The sequence below is a fragment of the Aphelocoma coerulescens genome, chromosome 1A (assembly GCF_041296385.1).
Source record: "Aphelocoma coerulescens isolate FSJ_1873_10779 chromosome 1A, UR_Acoe_1.0, whole genome shotgun sequence".
Classification (NCBI taxonomy): domain Eukaryota; kingdom Metazoa; phylum Chordata; class Aves; order Passeriformes; family Corvidae; genus Aphelocoma; species Aphelocoma coerulescens.
Window position 1 is genome coordinate 41,372,928 of NC_091014.1, and position 15,251 is coordinate 41,388,178.

General features: G+C 35.3%; 1 protein-coding gene across 1 annotated transcript in view; it reads right to left on the minus strand.

Moving 5' to 3' along the window:
- The window catches only part of PPFIA2 (PTPRF interacting protein alpha 2), a 148,555-nt gene extending 134,448 nt beyond the window's left edge, over positions 1-14,107 (minus strand). Inside the window, exon 1 of the mRNA XM_068999746.1 lies at positions 14,065-14,107. The gene's annotated coding sequence lies outside the window, so the exon portion shown is untranslated. The remainder of the gene's footprint in view (positions 1-14,064) is intronic.
- Between the last annotated feature and the right edge of the window lie 1,144 nt (positions 14,108-15,251).

Consider the following 15,251-nt stretch of genomic DNA (forward strand, 5'->3'; position numbering starts at 1 on the left):
ACTTAGTTAAGTGTAGTGAAGAAAACTGCTAATTACAGCAATCATGCTGAACTGCACAAACTTTGATTTAGAGACACAATCCTCTCAGTCTGAAGCCTTAAAATCCATGTCTGCACAAAAAGATAATTGTCTAGAATGTATTTAGTACACAGGCATCACAAAAAATATGTGGGATATATCTGTTTCAGGCAGACAGCTAGCTTAGTACTTGTAAATTTATATTGTTTGACAAAGGCTGTGACAAGGAGAAATTAAAGAATCCCAGGAATAAGAAACAAAGTAGTGAGAGGGTCTTCTGCAGAGAATATTGTTACCACCCGACACCTACATCCTAGCTGCCCATAAAGCTCTGTCTTGGTTGTAGCCATGCACCTACAGCTCAGCCCAGCTTCAGCTCTCTCAAATGTACCACAGCTACCTCACAGTTTGTCTATAAACAGTCTGTGGGTAATCCGGCAGGAAAAATCCCTCACTGGGTGCTAAACCAGTTTGGAGAGGCAATGAATGCTTCAATAAACTTTGGCAGAGCACCCTGTAGTGTCTCTGCTTGATGAACTGGAAATCTGAGTTGGTGCACCAAAAGGCTTGCTGCCTGCACTATATTTAGCATATAACCATCATATTACTAAAAGTCCTAAAGATATTTATGTAGGTAATTATCTATTTTAGCACTACTGGCATGCAAGAAAATCAGTTCACAGAACTGAAGATAACACCTTGTAGCACCTCATCCTGCTCATCTTTTTTGAATCAATGGGTTTTCACTATTCTGTAAAGCTGTGTCTTGCCTAAAATTTCCATTTCCAGTCTTTATTATTTAAAATTTTATTACCAATGCTATGAGTAAGTAATTTTTATTTAAAGTGAAATATCTATGCCTTATGTCCTAAGAAAGCAATGTGTATTTATGTATTTAAATTCTTAAATTTTGGGGTTATTTTTCAGTTGCATTCAGCAGAAAAAAAAAAAAAAAAAAAGGCTAAAATAATTGAAATTCAGTGACAGCATTTCAGTGTTCATTACCCCCTTTTAGACCTTTATGGAAAAAAAAGTAAAAAAAATGCCCCTGAACTTCAAACAAACCAAACCCCCAAGCATTGTAATCATATCAAAACACTTTCTCAGATGGAAGAAAAATAAGGCATGAGAACCGAATGAGGAAATTTTGCAAAAATAGAGGATAAAAAAGCTACCCATCTTTGCACTTTATATACACAGACAAGCAAGCCCATAACTGCTGAAATAGAAATACATGAAAACATCCTTGCCCTCTGATCATGCTGAGTTTCAAAGTTTTATCTTCTCTTTTGCCTTAGGGAGCTATTCAACTTGATTTTAATTTTTTCTACAAATCATGTGGAAATTTAAAAAAAAAATTGTCTGTTATTGCATAGCTTATGTAAAACTGTATGAACATATGTGCACGCAGTCTTCACTAGATCTTCAGATAATATTATGCCTAAGAACTTACACGTATCTTAATTTTTGAATATAAATTAGAAGTTTAATTTCTTTTAAATTATTCCCTGAAGACCCCGTCTGTAATAACTCGATAGTATTTCATGGATATCCTTATAAAACATTTAAAAACAAATCTTTGTTTTGTTTATCAGAGAACTAATGAGGTTATTGATGGAATTATTCATATGACTGATGCCTTCTTCACCTTTGCTCTGTGCAGTATTATAATTTTTTTTATTGGTTGATGAAATTTTCATTTAGGACTTCTGTATTCCAGAAGACTTGACCAAAGCCGTGAATTTTAGAAGCTTCATCTTTATAATCTGAATGTGGCTAACTGCACTTGTTAAGGAGAAAGGGAGAAATGCATTTAGAAATTGCTTAACATGTCGTTTTTGTTCTTTCAAGAATATTTTCTGTAATTTGCAATATTGCCGAATCTGTGTGATCGATCAATGAACTTCTACCATGAAATAACAGACAAGGATGAAAAAGCCATGAAGCTTAAAAAAGAATTCTTGAAGTAGCCACAGCTATCATATAGGAAGCTGAATTTACCTCAACACCAAGGGGACCAGTGGGTGGCCTTTATTGTACATAAATGGCTGTGTCAGTTGAGGGTCAACTGGTCATGTAAATGGACTTCCCTAAAATAACAGAAAGCCTTAACTTCCTGAGCCAGACGGATCAGCATGGGGCAGCTGTATACATGGCTCAACCCAACAATTATAGATACTGAACAAATAGCAAAAGTGATTTTGAAGAGACCAACAGGTTTATGCTTTCCTCAACCTATGCATTCTCTTCCAGCAACCAGGAATGTCCAGTGTGATGACAGTTTGCATACAGAGAATGGTAAGGGAATTATGTTCATTATGTGATTTCCCTGTACAGTGTGATCACTATATTGTACTTGCATTGTGGTTTCAGAATATTGCTCTGTCACTTTTCTAAATTAAAATCCCAGATAATGTAAAATATCGTCAGAAAAGTAAATTTGGTACTAAACATTTAACCTTCCTCATATGCTCTATCTAAAAGAACCTGATTCGGATATTCTGAAAACAGCAGTAGAAATTCAACAGCTCTCTGGTTTCTTCACTTATGATAATATGTAGACGTGGTGTGGAAAATGTTAGTTTACGCTGGGGCTCTATTAAAAGTACAGACAATGGGATCACATTGTGGATGCAGTCAGGGTTTCAAAGTATGTGAATAAAACTACTGCTCTGAGGGACTGAAAAATGTTCCCAGAAGTCTCAACTGCATTGGCAAATCTCTTAGGAGTAACAACATATGAATGGTTCAATAGCTTTTTTCCATGAGCTCAATTTCTGTTAAGTTGAAATATGCTTCTATGGTAGCAGAAGTGTCATAAATGATTGCCCATAGCTCAAAAGGCCGGGGTGGCCACACCTCTAGCACCTACTGCACTATTTTCAATCAAGAAAAAAATTCACATTGAGACACACATGAGAAATGTGCATCATCATACTTTCCAACAGACCTGTTATGTGGCAAGGCTAACCATGTCAAAAAGTCAGCCCCTTGCAGTAAATTTTGCTAAAGTAGATACCAAGAAGGCTTACAATTTTAGGAACTTTAATTCCAGTAAGTAATCTGCATCATGATACCTAAATACAAGGAGATTCCTCATCCAGGATAAATTAACAATTTATATAGCTGGGATTCCTCTCTCCTGACTTTGGTGTCTGACTTCAGATGTCTGTTTCAAAAGTCAGTCAGGCTTAGAAGTCCACTAGTAAACTTATTTTGAAGGGAAAAAAACCTAAACTATCAAAACTTGACACAGAAAGTTTCATGTAGTTTTAAAATATTAATAAACCCAAATATGTCATCCCATACCTACGGAGCTTTGGAAAGTTTTGCCATCAGCAGTACAATACTTGGAAATACTTTCTCATTCAGGTCAAATGTAGTGAGCATTGTCTTTGGCTGATACAAGTGAAAATAATAAAACTTTCCCTTCAGTCCTTATGCTATGTGCTTATGCTTTCTTCATGTAAAGAAAAAATTTATTATATATTAAATAATTTTTATAAATTTGCACTAGTAACCGTAACTCAAGGCCTAATATTTCATCCTACTTTGTGAAAGCGCAAAAATATATGTTTTCTTTCCAAAGGAAGTTACAAATTAAGTATAAAAAAAGAAGCAGTAAATTGAGAGGGACAAGTCAGAGACAACATGACAACACGACAGATAATTGGCCTCAGCTACATAATGCATAATCTGTTTTCCTGATAAATCAACTGGAATGGGAAAAGACAGACATCACAGCCACCTGGGTTGACAAACAAACAGCAATCCCTGTGGAGAGCTGAATGATACACTTTCATACAGTAAAATCTAGAGTTTCCTGGGTCTGTATTCTGTGAGTGCTCTCCTTCAGTGCTTTGATTGCTACCAACTCCTTTACAGAGTTTTGGACCAGCAACATGGGCCATGCCTGTCTTTATGTCAAAATAACATTGTGAGTATAATCACAGGAAATGCATTCCTCCATTTTCTGGGAAACAGTAAGGTCCTCTTTCCAGCAAAATGAAGCAGCTTTGAAAAGTGCATTGAACTGCAAGCAGGAAAGCAAGAGAACAAAATAATGGCAGAGATATGAACAGGAACTGAAACCAATGGGAATAAAACTAAAATACGCAAACAGTAGGTAACAGCCTGTAATTCCCAAGTTGCAGCAGGAGCTGTCCATACGATTGGCAGAATAAAAAACAATTCTGCAGATGGCTGTTGTAACATCTGGTTGATATTTGACTTAAGATGTCCTCCAGTGTCTTCCAGTCCCTGGCTCCCTGACTGTGCTAGGAAATCCCAAGTTTTTGCCATAGCATTGCCCCTTAGCTTGCCTTCCTTGTCCTGATCCTGGGCAAATGCTTCTGCTCAGGCCAAATAAGTTCATTCACACAATCAGAACAACTTCATCCGCTCTGCTTACAGCTGGAGAGTGCATGGTAACATGAGGCTGTGAAAGGGATAGTCTAAAGAAGATCCCACCTTTAGTTTCCTCTCTAGAGTGAAGAATGAAAGTACAGTTTGCTAGAGGCCAGTTCTCCATAAAAATTTAATTTTCCATAGAACTCTGTATAAACCTTTTCTGTTCTTCAGATATGCTAATAAATTAATAACCACAAAAATATCACAATTTTTGTCATGTGGGATTAGAATATTTCAAGGAGTGACCACAAAGAGCAGAGAATGACATGCCCTCTGAGATACCTTTGGAGTATTCTGGACTAGCTACAAGGTATAAATACAGTTCACACATCTACAGTTACTAAAAAGGAATTATGCCACAAATAGTTCCTGAAAACCTGTCTCCTTACCCTGTAAGGCATATTTTCTTTGCAGAAGTAACTAAATCTATTGAATAATGGAACTGCCCTTATGTGTATGTCACTCAGACAGCTGGTCCTGGAGTTGTAGTTAAATGAGATCTTCAAAGTCTACCACTGTAACAGCTTGGTCTTGTCCTCAAAGGGATGTAAGAACAGGAAAATTAATAGAGGTGTTACTCTACTTTAGGCCAGGAGGTCAGGAGACCAGACTGGCAGACTGGCCCAAAGAGATCACATCATAAATCTCAATTCAGAAATACTAAACAGATTCTGACCTCTTAATTTCACCCTTCATCTGCTTTTATCAATTACATTTGGATTTGTGTTCTGAGTTAAAACAGACGTAAATGTGTGAGAAAAGAAAAATGAGAAAAGATTACCACGTTGCTGCACAGACGTGTGACAGACTTTCCAGCTACAGTCCATGTAATTTATGACAAATTCTTGTTCTTTTAAACAGCCAGGAAGGTAATTCACATATTGATTAACTGGATCTAATAGCAAAAAATACATACTGAAAAATTGCATCTTCTCAAATACAGTTATCAATAAAAATTGATTCCTTTCCAAGACAAATATTGATGTTTACCTAATATTTTAAAATAAATTGAGTTGAAGAAGTAGCTGCTTCTGTATCTGTCTTGATCTGCTTTATGAGAAATATCAAAGGCATTGTTTATGGAACAATCAAAATGCATTATGAAATTTGAGGATGATATTTTAAAAAGAAAACTGTTTCAAAGGTTATAGTTCCTAACAAACCTTCAGTAATGATATCTTCTAGAAAAATAGGTCAAAATTCTTCTGAAACTAAATGGAAATGTAAAACTCCTTTTACATGACTGCAAGAGGAATTAGGAATTAAGTATAAGCTTAAACTAATAACATTAAATTAATTTTCTAATTATTTTGCTTTATCAAAATTGCAGGTCAAAGAGACTCAGGGCTAAATTTTCATCCGATGAAAATGAGCAAAATATACTGAAATCAAATATACTAAAGTACTTATATAATTCACCGGAGAAATTAGACCATTTTAGAGCTACTTCTCTCACTTCTGAAATCCAGTAAGACTTTTTGGCAATGCGCACAAGCTATTTTTATTTCTTTGATAATTTTGCGAAATGGAAACAGTTCTGCTTGTATGCTTATAATCTTGGCACATTCTTGCTTCCCTTCCCTCTCTCCCTAGCAGGGATCATGCCCTTCAAGGGGAGGCACAGAATGATGTCATGACAAGAAATATCAAGGACTCATGAGAGGAAACCAGCCTCCCAGCACATGCTCTGCATCTAAATCTAAGTTGGCATCCATGCTTTGAAGTATCTTAACTAATTCAATTCTTCAAAAACGATCTATCTATTCCTCAAGTGCAGTACTGGCTGAATCCACAAACCATGGAAAAATTAAAAAACTGTTTTTGATCTTCCCCTGGAGGATGTGGCCATGGATAGGACAGAAGAAATGAAATAAGGTTATTTCTTCAAAGATATTTTTCAAATGGAGACACTAATTACTTCATGCAAAATTTCTTAAGATTTCTTACTATCCAGTTTTCAGAATTATATTAATACTACTTGAAACCAGAAATTTAGACAGAGACAGACTAATCCTGAGAAGTTTTGAAAACTAAGATCTGAAAAGGATTATTTTTCCATTTGAATTTTCCATTTGAATTTTCAATATTTCCAAAATAATACAGGCAAGAAGTAGCTGAATATGCATCAAAATGAAGAAGTCATGGTAGTAAAATTTATGCATTATTTGTCTCGGGAATAATCTATTCATACAGAAAAGTATATATTTAAGAGAGAGAAAGTTTAGCAGATCACAGGATGCCTTGCTAGAAGTATCTTTATTAGGTTTTTTTCTGCTCACTTGTCCCAAGACATGTTTCTTTTTGTTCTTTCTGTTTCACTATTAAATGTTTATCTTATTTCAAATAATCTGCCTCTTCACACTTCTCTCTTACCCTATAATTATGCTTTACTGTGCAATTATGCCTTTTCCTATATAAAATACAAGACAGGGAGTAATGGAATAAGAAGCTAGTTTATGCTAATAATTTGATATTGTTTGGTGCCTAAATTTGTGTAATGTGATGAACGGAGATATCTAGATCAAAAAAATATTTTACATAATAAATACAATAATTAGATAGAAGAACGATCAGACAAAAATAACTGATGGATGATAAACTTTCCTAAATTTTTGTTTTGTTTTGTTTTTTTTCTTCTAGGGCTTGCTTTCTTTACCTTGATTAAAAAGCATCTATAATTTAACCAGAAAAAGAAGAAAGTTGCAAAATTCATGGTATCACTACTTAGGTAACCTTTACTAGGGTTACTACATATGAATGAAATAACAATGGTGCAATTCAAAGGTCGGGTGAAATTCGAACTCTACAAAAGGATCATGTTCCCATTTCTGTTTTTTGCAAACATAAACTACTTCACATTGTAGCAGCATGAGAATATAAATGTACCATTGGAAGGAGAGTTTCTCTTAATTTCTTTTAATAGGCTGTCAGTAATTCTCAAGGAAAATAAATATGTTGTATTTTACACATACTGTCTGTAGAGTTCTCACGGTACAGATTTTTTCCCAGGCATTTCCTTAGTGAAACTAAAATCAAGCTTAATCCTTGTCTTTGTATTGCATTCCATAATTATTGCATCAGGCATTAGTGTATTTTCAAGCCAGTCACTTCCTTGAGGCACCAAGGAGAGTCAGGACACAACCTCTGGTGCAAGCTTTTTCCTCTGATGTCACTTGCAATATCAGTAGGTTTTCCAATTACTTCTAACTCCAGTCTGCTGTAAGCATGAAACAAGTGCTTAAGTAATGCTGACCTTTGAAATAATTCCTTTTCTTTCTCAGGGCATGTTTGTTTCTCCCTCTAGAAGACAACTATTAGCAATTTAATAAACCAGAACTATTGGCTAGGGAAACAATTACAACAAAATTTCCATCTCACTACTCAAAATGTAATACATTGACATCCACACATAATTACAGTAAAACGGCTATATTAGAAGAATGTAAGAGTGTTATTTAAGTGCCAGTACCAGGATTACTGTTGTCTAGAAGCTGAGTTCTTACCAAGTTGAGTGGTTGAACTAGCAGTTCGGGCCTTTCTCTTCAAATATTTAATTAAGTGCAATATATAGCTTGGTGCCACGGATTATTTCACTGACTTGGAACTAATTCATAAGTCTAAGGAGCTCACAAGTATATTTGGTAATACATCCTCTATAAATTCCCAAAGTGGAATGAATCATTTCTCATTAACATGTTAGATAGGTCTGATACAGCATCAAATCTGGGCTGAACAGTGAACTAGAAGTAGAAATTCCCAGACCACATCACAAGTGCCACCTGTTATACCACCATACATAGTTTCGTCTGCTGGAACTCAAGATACCTTATGAGGGGGTACCTCTCTCCAACTTTAAGCCTTCCTGAGACATCTTTCCTATGAAACTCCACATTTCCATAAAAAGATCTGCCTTTTCAGTTTGGAGAACCATGCCATTGAAACATCCTTCTCCACTCTTACTTCTCCTCCATCTCAGATCGTGTTCATCCCCACAGCCACCAGCCCCTGTTCCCACTGGTGTCTCTGATCCCCCACCTGCTTCCAGACTCCATGCTTAATGACTCATAATTATTTTCCCCCTTCCAGTCCATGGCTTTTCAATTTAATTGTTACTTTATTCTAGTCCAGGAACTTTTCCCCTAGGAGAGCTTCCTCCCTGCCTCCCCTTGGTTCCAGCAACATCATCACAGCAGCAAGAAAGGTTCCCAGCTTCACTAAGCAAAAGCTGTACACCATAAACATTGCATATTTCTAAACACAGAAATAATCTGAATCTGAGCTGATTTATTTTTCACATGCCCTGGGATGGATGGTGCTCTTTTATTCTTTCAAAGGAGTTGGCCAACTGCCTTTTGCCAAATGAATTATTTCCCAGCCATTAACAGCTGATAGCTCTTCTGTATCCCTCTTTTGTGAGACAAAAGCAAATTAGAGGAGAGTAGTAAAGGAAAGTATCTAGAAGCATCATTGTTATCTAGAAAATTGTTTCCTTTATATTAAATCTCTGCCTGAAAAGATTTTGTCCCACCTGTTTTCTGGTGATAGGGATAGGATTTTTCTCAGTAATAATCCAAAGGAAAAAGTGTTATCAAAACAATGAAAACCTGCTCTTCTCCCCAAAGCATAGTTCTTTCCATATCTAGATCTTGCTTCTGTGGCTGAAGGTAGCTATGGCTCTCTACATAAGATGTGTGTCAGAAGTAGGGAGGGAAACAAAACAAACAAACAAAAAAGAGAAAACCAGTGGCGAATTCTACAAGAAAGCACAAGATGAAAAAATAAAATTAAAAAGGTGCGGATTAACTGAGATATCATCTGAGAATTTCTTCTTGCAATTCCTTGCAAATGCTGCTACAATTCCAAATTCCTGATTTCCATTTTGCAATTTTCATCCTCTCAAATCAATGCATTGGGCCTGTGTCAGTCCAAACGCCATGGGAAAGTGTTGGAGTGCTTGCAAAGCTATGCCAGGACCGTGGTGGCATGCATGTAACAGCATTACCAGGAGTGTGCTGCCACATACTCAAGGACCAGGACATCACTGTTGCCAAGGCATACATGTGCCAGTGATACATCTCCCCAGTTGCAAAGCATTGCTGCTATCTCATTCCACCTCATGATTTAACTCACTTGGCACAGCTGGCTTGGCAGCAGGTCTGCCAGGTCATTGCCTGTCACAGATCTGAAGCAGAGGCAGAAATGTTGGGCTGCACAGTGAGATTTGCTGGCCCTGGGGCAGGAAGTGAGAGATGAGGGCCAAAGATCAATACAGAACTGCAGAGTCATTGGCACTGAGAACAAATCGACATCACTTTTCTTTTTGCAAGTTTGTTTGTGACTGAAGTAACCCCTGAAGACTTTAAACCACAGAGTTTGTGAAAAGCTTGAGAAAAGAAACCTCCCTGCAATTTTTTTCCTTCCACAGACATAAGCAAGACATCTACATGTCAAGAGGGTCTGAGGCTTCAAAGTGTGAGGTGATAACATAAAATGGTTTTGTAGCTTCGAGTGGTAGGTCACTGTTTGGTAAATCCCTCATTTCTATAAAGCTTGAAAATGAGCTGAAAGCTAACGGTGCTTTCATAACAACCTGAGAAAGGTTAGAGGCCTGTAATTATGTTTTGGCTTCTGACTTTTTCTTCCTATCTGTAGCACTTCTGGAGTATTTTTTCCTCTTGATCGCAGAAATGGTCCCAACACAGAAATAAATTATCTCTGCTTCAGAATAAAAGCATTTGGCTTCAATTTAAGGAAAAGACATGCTCATCTTATTCGCATGAACAAACTTATGAAAAAAAGCAGGATTTAATCTCCGATTAAAAAAACCTTAGAAGTACAGTTTTATTTTCATATAGGAGAAAAATAAATATGCTGATATTTTAAGGCATCTGTATATTACCAAAGCTTTCACCCTCTGCCCCCTCCTTACCATAACCCTCTCAAAACATCTTTTGAAATAGTGTAAAGAACTAAGATTGCTGATGAATGAAAACCAGCAATTTTATAAGATGCTGCATAACTGCCGAATCTGACAAAATATAAACAAATTGCTGTTTTCCTCCAGAGCTCCTTTAGAAAATGTCTATAGATGTGCTCTATATCTTGTCTAAAGCCATAAAATAATAATAAAAAATTGATGTTAAAAATTTAAGCACATTAAGCTTCATAATTAATAAAAGCTTCTACCCAAAGAAAACAGTCTGAATCACATATGCTGGAATTAAAATGACCTGCAATTGCAGACTACTTACTTTGAAACTTCTGACTAGCTCAAAGAATTCCTGAAGGTATGTATCCCTTTAGACAAAAAAATGTGGCTTTTCCACAAAAGAGGATTGTTACAGCTGATGGTTCAATAACAAATACATTGTGTTTGCACTTGATTAAAATTAAGTAGTTTTCTTTTCAGTTATATGCAGTGAAGTATGTTTTCATTTACTATATAGCTCAATTTTGTTTTAAAAGAACACAAATCCAAGTTCTGTTTTGAATGAAGAAAGCCAGCATGTCTAATATCTGTCACCATTTTCTTTTGTATTATGCTGTTTACATTTTCACTGTGGACCTTAAAGAGCAGTAAAGAAAAGAAGCATTAATGCTGCAATTTTGCAGAAGCTCAAGGTCATGCAGCCACAACTGGATCTGTATACAAAGTGCCCTGTCTTTGTCTTTGCACTGCTTCCTGTCATCATGTAATGGCACTGAGATATAGCAGCATGATAGACTGTCCTGTCTAAGTGACTCTACATCCATCAGTAATGTTCATCCAGCCATTTAAGCTTACATCTACAGATATTCTTATCAAGCAATGGTGTTTACAAAGTATACAGCAATTGGAGTGGTTGTTTAAAGACTGATCTATTCAAAAACACAGATAGATAGATAGATAGATAGATAGATAGATAGATAGATACATACATACATACATACATACATAAATAGAATCATGATTTGGGATATCTTGCATGAAAGACAGCAAACCTAGCAGTTAATATCCTACTAAACAATACAGAGAAAAATAATCTGCAAAGCGTTCTTATTATTTGTATATATTATCCATTTCTTCCCTCAGCTTCTGCTGTGTGAACACTTGATAATAATGAGAAGTAGAAAACAGAAAGTTTATGTGGAATAAAGGTAAATTGAAGCCCATAATTATGAAAGTGTAAACTTCACAGGGCAACAGCATACAAATTAGAACTTTTCATATGTGGCAACCTCTTCACAAAGTTGTACAGTGAAAATCACCGTAATGCTTAATTCTCAATTTTGAATATATAGCAATTTCTTCCTGAGTTTCAGCTTTATTGCAAGCCTTGTAGTGTGTTTCCATCAAGCAAAATGACATACTATACAAACTTTACATCTAAAAACCTGCTTACATTTGTTATTAATCTCATTAAGAGATGTTACTCAGGCTTAAGAAAGGCTTTTAAAATATTTTAGCATGTATGTCTCATGAACAATCTATTCTATGTTTTCTTTATGGTTTTAGCATTTCAAACACTGCTTGTAGGTGAGTAGTTCTAGAAATATATTTTCAGTCTGAGATTAAGAGCCAGAAAAGCCAAACCAAATGTATTATGCCTTTTTGACTAAATAACTGAGGTTTATGATTAATTACAACTTATTACTAACACCATGTATTTAAAATGTTGAACCAGTGCAATATAAACTGACTGTAAAATTTTATGGCTTTGAGGCCATCCCCTGTAGTTATCCCTTTTACAATAGGGAGAAATACAAAGTTGTGCAATTCACAGTAATTACAAGAAACATTTCAGAGTAATGTAGCCCAATAAATGAAAATTTACCATGCATTCAAACAGTTTCAGCTGCAGATTTGACAGCCTTAATGCCCACCATTAACATGATGGTTCACACAGGTAATTGTGTGTTGGCATTGAGCAGAAAAAAATAAATTATTTGCTTAATTTTGTACTTATAAAGTAGAACTGGCTTCCTGTCCTCCCTGCAAGATTCTGGGTGAAAGGCTGAGTGCAGACTTCCGCTTTTTGCTCTTGTTCAAGTGCATTTGGATGACATGTAGATGTTGATAGGGATTATATTCTATCTCTGAACAGGATTTAACAGAAATTTTTGTCATTATTAGTTATAAATTCAAAAATCATAGAATAATATAACGTTTTGAGTTGGAAAGGACCTTAAAGATCATCTAGTTCCAACCTCCTGCCATGGGCAGGGGCACTTTCCATTAGACCAGGTTTCTCAAAGAAAACTAAAAGATCACAAACGATTTTGAAGTAATACCATGGACTTGCATAACTAAATTGGAAATAGTGCATTTTTCCATGTTTATAATTTCTGCCATATTGTTATCTTTCATATTACTAGCTTCCATTACAAATGGTACTATTTGCAGACTGGAATACTAAAATTTCACTGGAGAAGTTAAAAGTCATGTTGAAAATCCAGAAGAGATTGGAGATTAATCATACACTTTGTATTGAGGAAGTGTTTTTCCTTTGCATAGAAGCAAGTCTGAAAATAGAATCAAACAGTACAAATCATAGCCAAGAATTTATAATATTGATCTATTCCAGGAATGTATGCAGAAATCCACAATGATTGAGATGGTCAGATGCAGTATTTTCTAAGAATGCAATGTAAAGAATTTCTCTGTGTTCCCTTAAGAGCACAAACTTTCCAGAAAAAAGGACTGGCTTTAGATTATTTTCCCAGACAGGGAGGACAAATTCACTTCTTACCAATATTAAATCACAGTATTTTCTCTTTTAGATATTAGTTACTTTAATTAGATTGTGCTTGTTCTTTGAATATTTGCTATATCTTCAAAGAACCCAAGGAGTTGGAAATGTTGATTCAGAATTCTGTCTGCCAGCTCCCCTATAAGTATGATAACCTTTAACTGAAAAATAAATTATAAAACACATTACACGATAAAAAATAGCTTCTATAAAATGCAGAGGCCCAGTCTTTTCTCGAGAGTACATCCCAATTTTCATTAATGTTTCCTCATTAATGTGTAAGAGTTCAAGTTTGGCCCAACAACTTTCCATTATCTGAATAATTTTGGTCTAAAAAGACAAATGACCTATTATACTACAAGTGAATAATTTGCTTCTTTTCTTAACCAGATATATCACTTGTTCTACCTTTCATAAGCAATAATAACTCTTCCTCCTTCTATTTTAAGTCATGGTATACATTTGCCTAAGAAGGAAAAATGAAATTACCTTCCTTCCACATTTATTATTACACATCTTCGTATCAAAATGCAATTTAGAACAAGGTTAAGTAGAATAAATATAGCCTCTCATTGCTATCCTCATTTTGTCTATTGCTGTTCTACTGATTTCAACTGACAGGAGCATTGAGCTGGATGGGAAGCAAGGTAAATGCAGAAGGAACTATGAATATATTATCATCATCTTTATTTAGCTGCACCATCAACCCGTGTAGAAAGAAATTACAGCAATTTGGGAATTTTGATAGGCTGAAACCTCACTTGTAGTACAATATTCATTGACCCTGGAATATATAATGTGAAGTAACCTCGAGATGCACAAGCTTCTGTGGGCAACAAAATATCAAATTCACATAAGGAGGCTTCACATTTAAATTATGCAAAAAACCAAGATATTTTGAACATACATTAGGGCAGGATATGGTCCTTTGAATGTTATTCTCAATGCTCGTACCAGCAGCAACCGTCATCTGCAAAAGGGGGCAACAGAGATTCTGCTGAATGGAACAGAATTTTGTACAGTACTACAGTATATTTAAAATACACCATACTAACAGATGAATGCTATCATTCAAACAAGCTTATCTAGAGAACACTAATGCGGCTCAACTGAAATTCACATAAAGAAATTGAAGGTATTGTTACATCTCCTGGCTCATGAGGTACTGAGAACAACCCAATAGTAAATCACTTCGGTGTTCTGCACTGTGTTCACAGAAGTGGTCTCTGAAGCACTGTCAAACAGTCTGATAACTATGGAGAAATAATCACAGCTCCATGGCTGCCTTTTACCTGAAGTCTCTACAAAAAGCAAGATGTTTACCTGCTTATGAGGTTTGAATAAAGTAGGATGTTCTCCCCCATATTAAAACATCTTATGGAAAGAAATCAAACTAAATAAACCTATTAAATTATTAGGTACAATTTACCTAGTAAATTGATAATTTTTTCATGCTGTTTCAGACTTCCTTCTTGCTTCAAACAATCATAGGAATAGAAAAATAGTAGGAAAGAAGCTATGTGCATTTAAAAAATCTGGAAGTCCCTTCAGCTTCTGAAGAATGTATTTTAGCATAGAATGCTATTTTTCCTCCTTTTTATTACTTTCTAATTTATTTCTGCAGAGCCCAACATATAACATTTTTTTTTAGACAGACCTTGACTAGTAGGCAATCTGACCAGACTGTATTTATTCAGACTTCAAAATTTACTTCAGAAGAAATTATCAGCAGAAAATTTCAAAAAGTTCTAGATGTAAAAAACCCAACAGTTCTAGACTAAACCTTGAAACAATTTCTTTCCACTGCTGAGAGCATATGTAACAATACATACAATGTCCATGCTAATTATAGTTGAGCTTTATCATTTCTCAAAGTAAATATTGACCTCAGCTTTATTTCTTTGACTGTTTACCAACTCAATAGAGTAAACCTAGTATTTAGACAAAAATACACTATTTTTGGATTCAAGTATTTTTAATAGTAGATCATAATATATGGAAAACATAACATATTGCAAGATGTGTTTTATTACAAATTTACTATTATAATTTGAGGAAGTCAAACCTGACTGTATATTACAGCTTACTTTTGCA